The sequence below is a fragment of the Aythya marila genome, assembly GCF_965140915.1.
Source record: "Aythya marila genome assembly, chromosome: 27".
Classification (NCBI taxonomy): Eukaryota; Metazoa; Chordata; class Aves; order Anseriformes; family Anatidae; genus Aythya; species Aythya marila.
In genome coordinates this window covers 699,568-708,370 of record NC_139068.1, presented here as the reverse complement: position 1 = coordinate 708,370, position 8,803 = coordinate 699,568, and positions in this window count along the sequence as shown.

The following is an 8,803-nucleotide window of genomic DNA, read 5'->3' as shown; positions in this document are numbered from 1 at the left end:
CTCAAGCAAGTCCCAGGGTTCTCATTTTCCCAGGCAACCAAAGCAGGTTGGCCCAAGGAATGCTGGAAGGAAGCCTGAGCAGTGCAGAATCACTCACCCAAGGCGAACTTCTGCACTGGCTGGCTAGGCCAGGCTGGAAGCTTTTTGCAGGCAGCACTTCATTAGATCACCAGCACAAGCCTGATCTCACTGAGTTTTCACGCCATGAAAATTCAGGATGAATTGTATATGAATTATAAGTAAAGCAGACCTAACAATTTAAATTAATTGTTTAAATGATCTGTCCACATTAGAGCATATACAGATTTTTCCAAATTAATGAAGCTGTGAAATGCTAGCAAGGAGTTCTAATTTTAGTTTGACACAGATTGAAGAAGTATCACATCTGGTGTCCTGCCCAAAACAGATCCCAAAGCATGAGAGATCATGAGGGAAAGAGGAGGAGTTCTTGGCTGCAGTCTGACTGTGGAACAAGCTTCTAGAAGACACCAGGTAAATACAGGGTATTCAAGAAATATTAAAAAAATAATAATAATAATAAAAAAATAATAATAATAATAAAACAAACACAACACAGCAAACTGTTTCCCTTTGAACTAGCCTTTCCATTACTGTGTTGCTCTTAAAAGTGACACCAGAAGATTGTGGGAGGAGAGGAGATGGCTGCAAGTTAAGAAGCCTCAAGTTCTGTTAATAATACAGGATCAACTAAGATGGAGTGTGACGCCAACAAGGACAGAGGTGTCTCTCACAAGATGAGAGAGGTAAGATAAAAGCCTTAACGAAGTCCAGGATAAACGCAGACCAGGCCACCGGTACTTCACGTTCGTGCATGTCAGGTCACCCAGCTTTGGTTACAAACCTGTTTCCTGTGACCTACAGAAAGTCATTCTGCTTCCTGGAAGAATGCAATAAATTCAGTTTGCAGATTCTTTCCTATTCTAACCAAAGAAACATCTCTTAATACAGCTGTAAACACAGAGAGGGTGGAAATAAGCTCCTTACTTAGCTAAATCATTCCCCATAAGGAATAAGTCGTATCTGCCCACTTACATGACCTAAGACAGTTTACACAACTTATCATTTTCATCACCCTCCCAGTTCATCCCTGGCATTGGATCTGTAAACTATTCTGGGCTAGCATTCCTCCAATAAAGTTCAGTAATTTCCAACTCCAGGGTAACTTGTAGCAAGTGACTTAACCCAAAGTCTAGTTGCACCTCAGGTTAATGACTTCAAAGATAACACGGGGGATGGGGGGGGAGTGGTGAGCAGCCAATGCACCATTTCATCAATTTCCACAAGAAGGGCGACGTGGGAAAAATGAATGCACTGAGAAAATAAGGCAGTAAATAAGCAGTCACAAGGAAGTGAGGGAGCCAGAAGAGTTTGTTTATAGCACCAGCATTTCTGAACTCAACAACTCATGTCATCTTTCCCACCAACGACTTGTAGCATTTTCCTGGTCATTTGAAAAGGGTCTACAGCAAATAGACGTAGGCCTCTCTGGAGGAAAAAATAAAATAAAACTCACTAAAATCCCAAAATAAGGTGTGGATCCATACCCAAAACTGTCACCAATCAACATAGCTTCAACAGAGTCACAGAGTCTTCAGCAGGACACCAGGTGATATGTCCTTTCTTTAGCTGATTCAGTAAAGCCAGTCTGCAAGGTGACCCTTCTACAGTTCTGTTCTCATAAATAAAACTGTAGCAAACAGTATACCTCAAATACCTTTTTGTTATTTAATACTAATTAAAACCCTCACTCTAGTGGGCCTATGAAGCAATACGGTATAGGTTAAAGCTGTCCACTGTTTTATACAACACATAAACAATAGCATATTGCATACACATTTATGAAGTGTGAAAGGCAGCGCAAGATTAGAATTTCTAGCCTATATAGTCATTTCATTTGATGCTTGACATCACTTCTCTCTAGAAATCTTGTCTATGTCCACTGAACACTCAAAATTAATATTAGGATGTTATTTGTGCCCACCACTGGTGATTCCACTTTTTCAAGAGGATTTAATGCAAAAGTAAATGCATCAGAAGTTAAGTGCAGAAGAGTGGAGATGTTTCCAGCATTTCAGGGGAGTGAAAAAAAAAAAAAAAAAAAAAAAGCAGCTGCGTTTCAGGAACTTCAGTAAAGAATTACATCTTCTTTCTCGCTACTGTAGGATAAAAACAGCAGGCTTGCTTCATGATTACCCAGTCAAGGGACTTTGTTGCAATGGTATCACAATGTTTACCAGGCATGTCTAGTCCAAAGCAGAACAAGGCTGCACCTCATCTGTCGTTACCATTTAAACAGTGTTGTAACCAAGAAAAAGGATTAAAGCGTGATTACTGTAAGACACAGAAACACGCTCTCTCACTTGATTACAGCAGAGACCAGATATCATACTGTGTGCTTTGAGGCAACATGAACAAGAAAAACTGCTGATGATGAATTGACCTTACTTGGAGTATAATGCAAGACCTATGCCTCTATAATAGTCTTAAATGTTAATAATCCATAGGGCTACTTAGTAATTTTTTAAATTTATTTTTTAAAAAACAAACTCCCTCTAGTAAAACAAACAAACAAAAAACCCTAACTTACCCATATAAACAAGTTGAATCTTTCTGGTTAATATTTAGTTTCTAAATTTCAACTTTTTCACAACTCAGGAGGGAAGAAGTGACCCGAAATATTCACAGGATAAGCAGATGGGAAACAGTTGTCCTACCATGGCTTGGTTTTCAGAATAATTCAACCCCAACAAGCAAGTTACACTACATCAAGTGAGAACAGCCTTTCATTCTCTGCCCTAATGTTGGTCCTCCTTAAAGGGTAGCTAGCTGGGCCTAAAAAGCTACAGCAGCACAATTCCCAACAACATTTTTTTTTTTTTTTTTAATTGGAGAAAACTCCCCCTCAGTGGTCTAATCCACGAAATCATTCTATAGCAGCTGGAACAGTTCTTACTTCTCATTGCCCCCTTTTATCTGAGGTGCTGCAGTTCACAGCATCATAGCTCAGACTCACTTTGCTGCCAGTCTGGGCTACAAATCCAGGCTGCACATGGAGTAGCAGTGCAAAAAAGCAGCCATACCTTTCTATTGGCACTGCTGCACAGATGAGAGCTTTTGGAGAGGTGGAATAGAAAAATGAGGAGGATGGATACAACAAAGTTCACTACAGCTTGTTTGCCAAAGCCTTAAAGAGTCAGCTACACCTGATTTATGTACAACTGAAGTCACTTGCTGCTATCCTTTCAGCAGGCCACCACCACAGAAACTCAACAACCCTTCCCACTTACACGAGAGCAGATCACACCTCTTTGGGACCCATCAGGTCAAGGAGCAAAGAGCTCAGACCAGGCCACTACCCACTGTTGCACAGCTGCTGGCTCTTAGTCCTGTTGATTTGCTGGTGCATAAATGTTTGTTATATCATTCCAGACAAAAGCAACTGATATGGTTTAAATAGTTTAACTAGCTTGTCTAAATTAAGGCAGCTGATTTTGTCTGATAATAGTTTTGGTGATCATTTCTCAACTTCACAACTGGTAACATTCATCTCCAAAATACATGAGAAGGCAATGCAAATTTATGGCAGTAATCTTTCCAGCAGCGCATCTGTTTCGGGAAAGCATATAAACTTAGTGTAAAACACAGAAGGAGGTGGTTTGGATTAATGACTGGTTTTGCACAGCTGTAGACTGGGCAGCAATCACACGTTATTCTGCCAGGAGAGAGGTGGGAAAAATAACCCTGCCTGTTAGGATACAACAAACTGATGCAGGTATAACATCTTCAACCAGAAGTTGTCCATTACTAATATTAAGCTAGGAAAAAAAAAAAAGAAAAAAAAAAAGTTAAAAAAAAAAAAAAGAAAAAAGTAAAAGCCCAGACATTTATTATTATTATTATTATTAATTATTTTGCCAGCATAGCTGCATTAAAGCAAGGCATTTTTAGAAACAACAGTAGTAACAGCTTGGGGGTAGGAATTTTTCTGTTTTGTTCTTGGGGTTTCTTTTTCTACAGTCACAGTGAACACTGCTGCACTGACTAAACACGGAAATATAAACTATATCCTCATAGGCCTCAGCCTCTAACAGAGCACCTTTCCTTGTTGATTCCTCTGTCTCCTGGGTGAGGAAGTTGTCAACACACTCCAGAAACTACCTGGACTGCTTATGCCCTGCTTCCCAGCCTATCCCTCCTACAAAGCCTGTAGCTCTCCATTGCACCACTGCAGCCATGGGAGCCATCCCACACACCTCTGTGATCCCAGCAAGGCTGTGGCCTTGCAACCACACACATCTCTAACTCACCTCAATTATTTCCCATGTTTCCTGCATTTCTGTACAGGCACCCCAGCATGTTGACTTTCTAGAAGGAATTTGGGGAATTTCTCTATGTAAGTGCCTTTTAGGCACTTCCTTCCTTACCTGCAGGTGCTGGAGGTAACCATACCTATGCCCTGTTTTGTTGATTTTATGTTCCATCCCTGTCATATCACCCCATGCCCTTTGCTCAGCGACCCTGTACGCCATTCCTTCCCAGGGCTGCTGGTTTCTCCCTCCTGACCTGCCTGTGATTATGTGAGAAGCAGGGAGAGTAATTTAAACTCAATGCAACAGAAAGGAATTTCTGTATTTTACAGAAGGGAACTTCTCTGTTCCATTGAAATCTTGTGCCAGGACTGCTCAGGCATTGAGTTATTACACAAACATTGCCTCCATAGAGAAGCTGTGTTGACACAAGCTATATTGATTTACTTATATCAATATGACAGTCTTTGGTAACATCGAAGTTGTGGACACATCCTCTCCTAGTTCCTGCAAGCCGAGGAGGCGCTGCTCCCTGCTGGATGTTGCACATACACCCACATTTGCCATGGCTGTATGCGCTGCTTTTTCCATGACAGTACACAGTGGTTTTTTTCCCAAAAAAATTCTAGACAGCTATGGCCAACCCAAGCAGATAAAACCCCAGATAAAACTAAGCAGATAAACCCTGGATAAATGCTTAGTCCTTTAATTGTACAAAAAGGAAATTTATGTAGTCAGAGAGCACTTGGTTTTCTAGCTGTGCTGAAAAAAAGCAACTATTAGGGTGAAGACACAAAGTTGAGACTAGTAACCTACTCAAAGAGTACAGCCCAAGTCCACAGGCTCAAGCAGTGAGACATGAAGCCTGCATTTCTTGAGGCTTGCAGTCATTCAGAACGACGTCCTCACTCCAAGCAGATCACAATGCGAACAGGTATACCAGGCACTTCGCACTGCCTCCTGCTTTGCTGCACTCTGCATTTTGCTGCAGGCTGTTGTGACACTTGCTGCCACCCAAAGGAGACGCAAGAAGGGCAAGAGAAGGGCTGAATGCCCTTTGTTTCATCTCCAGGACTTGCCTGTTCTCTCTAAATTTAGATGAGGCTGAAAGGAAAGCAGCAATGCTCTGCTGTGCTTACATGACGGGACTGTGCCTGTAACGTTAGAATAATTGCAGCCCTGAATTCATTTTACTGCTGCAGAAATGTGAAGGCAGAGTGTGTTAGCAGAAGAGGACGTACTCTATGGTGCCATTGGGAAATTCCAGTATGGCCTTGGAACAGCAACGGTCAACAGATTGCTCCTTTTAAATCCAGCCAAAGGCACTGAAGAAAGTTGTGATCAGACCAGCAGCACATTTAGAAATGTATGAGGTAGAAGACAACATTCCTAGGGCTATGATTTTAGCGGGCACTCATCCAATGTGCTGCAGTGCTTGACAGATGTGGCAGCTCCGTGCAGGAAAAGCCACTGTTTCAGTTTGCTGTTAGTTGTTACAAGGGGTTTTCTTGGGAGTAGCTGGTATACAGATATACTCTGTTCTCAAGTGTCCCTTCTGAGCAGCAACCTGCCTACAAAAATAGAACATATCCCATCTGCATAACAATTGAAAATCATTGTTAGTTTAAATTTTATCACTAAATCACTAATGTATTAAAAAAAAATAAATAAATCTATTATCTCTGTTCAGACAGTCCCCAGGGAAGTAGTCACTGCACCAAGCCTGTCTGAATTTAAGAAGTGTTTGGACTGTGCACTTAAGTCATGTGGTCTAAAGTTTTGGGTAGACCTGTGCAGTGTCAGGAGTTGGACTCGATGATCCTTATGGGTCCCTTCCAACTTGGGATATTCTATGATTCTTAGTTTGCATTGGATGATGCTGTTTATGCTTTGATAAAACGGACAGAAGGAGCCACCAGTTCAAGACACCTTGTATTTAACATCAGATGCACTGAGATCACTCAGCAGTAAAATCTGACATTGACAGGGGTGAACTTGACACAGAAAGCTTTCAGACAGTAAGGTGCTGTGTGGGTTGGTGCCTATATAAAAACAAGGATTCTCTTCATGAGAACCGGCTGAACACAGGCAAACATTTTTTAAGGGGGAAAAAAAAAAAAAAAAAAGGCAAAAAAATTTTTTTTGCTTTGTTTTTAGTCTTCTGAGAAAGTTTTCATTTTATCGGCAAAACAATTCAAGGCAATAATTTAATTTAAAGTTTCATTATCAGCCACCAAAACTAAATTTTTTTCACATATAAGCATGAAATTTCAAAGGATCCCATTCCCCTTGCAGGTAAGTCTATTTTTTTGTTAAACTTTCTTTTTAGTCAAACCAATTCAGACAGGTCCTCTGAGCAGTGATTATGAAACGGGATTTAACTGTGTTACAGCTGCCCTCCTGTGGGTAGGAGCTATTATAACTGCAGCAAGCACAGCACCTCGCAAACTGGCCTCATTTTTTTTGCTTTCTTTCCCAACAGCTTCCTTAAAAGCAGACTGCTTCTACCAGATCCACCCTGGTGCTACACAGGCTGAACTGAAAGCTTGGAGATTTGGCTTATGCAGCAGGTGCAAGAAATGAGGAAAAATTAATTCCAGTGACCAGCTCGACACAACAAATGACAGACAGGTCCTAATTAAAAATAACAACCCTGTGATTACCACCCAGGTTCCCAGATGGGAGCTGGATGACTTCCAGGGTTTCAGGTACTTTATCAAAGGTTGTAGTCTGGACATTAGAAAGCATTTCAGGATATTTCTGGCAGGAGTTCATATAATAATTGACACTTCTAAAACCGTAGGAGTATTTCAGAACATGGTTTACGTTTGTTTTGCGGAGGCACAGATGCCACGCAAGAGGCAAAGCAGAGAACAATCCTGCCCTAAAACTAAAGCAATAACAGATCAGTGACACCATGTTGCAGGCAGTGCTGGACTGTGAAGGACTGTGTGCGCTTGTGAAGGATTTCATTAAGCTCTTAATAAATTTGAGCAATGATCTGAAATAAGCCTGATTCAATTCAACACGACCAAATGCATAGCACTGTGCTTATGCTGGAATAAGTGACCACATAACTGCAGGATGAAAAACATCTACTTACATAGCACTTCTGTAGGAGAGAGCTGGATTTTTCTTACAGAAAATATATATATATTTTTTTTAATTTAGAAAACAAGAGATTTGGGGGAGAAAAGAGAGCAATCTTCAGACACATTGGAAGGTGCTATAAAGAAAAAGATATAAATGGTTCCCATTTCCAGTGTGAACAGAACAATGGGGAGGAACTTGAACTACAACAAGTGAGATTTAGACTAGAGATCAGGAGGGGAACCTGCCCAGCTGTAAAGACAGTTAAAGTTTAAATACCATGGCTAAGGAAAGATTGGGCTCACCACCATTAAGAAACCTTAAGAGTAGGTAAGGTTAAAAAACCTGTCAGGTAAAACAAGAGTAAAGTATGTCCTGCCTTTGGTGATGTTTATGTGTATTAAATGACTTCTCATAAACTATTCCCATCTCTATTTTCTATTTCACTGTTATTAACCAATGACACCTTCATGTGAACTTTTCTATTTTTAAATAACCTTGGCTTAAGGACTACAATCCATTAAAAGACTAATTTTTCTTTGGAATTTCTGAACATTTTATCCAGCATGTCTCTGGAGCTCACACATACGACTCAGTTCTGGGAATTTTTCCTGTATAACTCATGGCAACCTCCTCAAAACTAACCCCAAATCTGTGGACAGATCAAATTTTAATCAGCAAGCCTTGCTCGTTCCTCCAATATCTAGTCTCTGATTTACATTACCTCACTCTCTCTTTCTCTCTCACCCTTTTCCAGTAACCCTTTTCCTGGTAAGTTAGGTAAGAAAACAAATAATCCTGTGGGTTTGAAGCTGACTGTGTTATTGGAATCTCCATGGGTACAAATTCCACACACTTCCTTGGCTTAGGTTGTGACATACTTTTCAAAAAACGTTACAGCAAACTTCTTCATAAAACCTCTTTGTTCCATGTCAATATGGTGATTCTCTTCATTCCTGTTGAAATACCTGCTGGGGATTTTTCTAAGCCATTGAAAAATGCATTGAAAATGAGATTCTGCTGGGTTTTGCTAAGGAAAAAAAAAAAAAACAAAAAACAAAAAAACAAAAAAAAAAAAAACAACAAAAAAAAAACGTTTTCCATAAAGCTTTATTAAAAATGCTGCTTTCCTTGGCAGCACCTGCTTTCCAGAACCATTCAGAGAACAGAGACTGACCAACTTTACACATATCACTTTTCATTATGCAGGACTTACTGCCAGAATTAAAATAAACAGGATAGGAAGTGGGGAGCAGAGTGCCTCCCTCTCCTCTTAAAAGCTCCTGTGAATAAAATAAGACTTATGGCCACCTCAGGTCTGTACCAGACCCCTTGGACTTTTAGACTGGAAAAAGTGCCTGGGATGCAGAACTGAGTGAACGCTG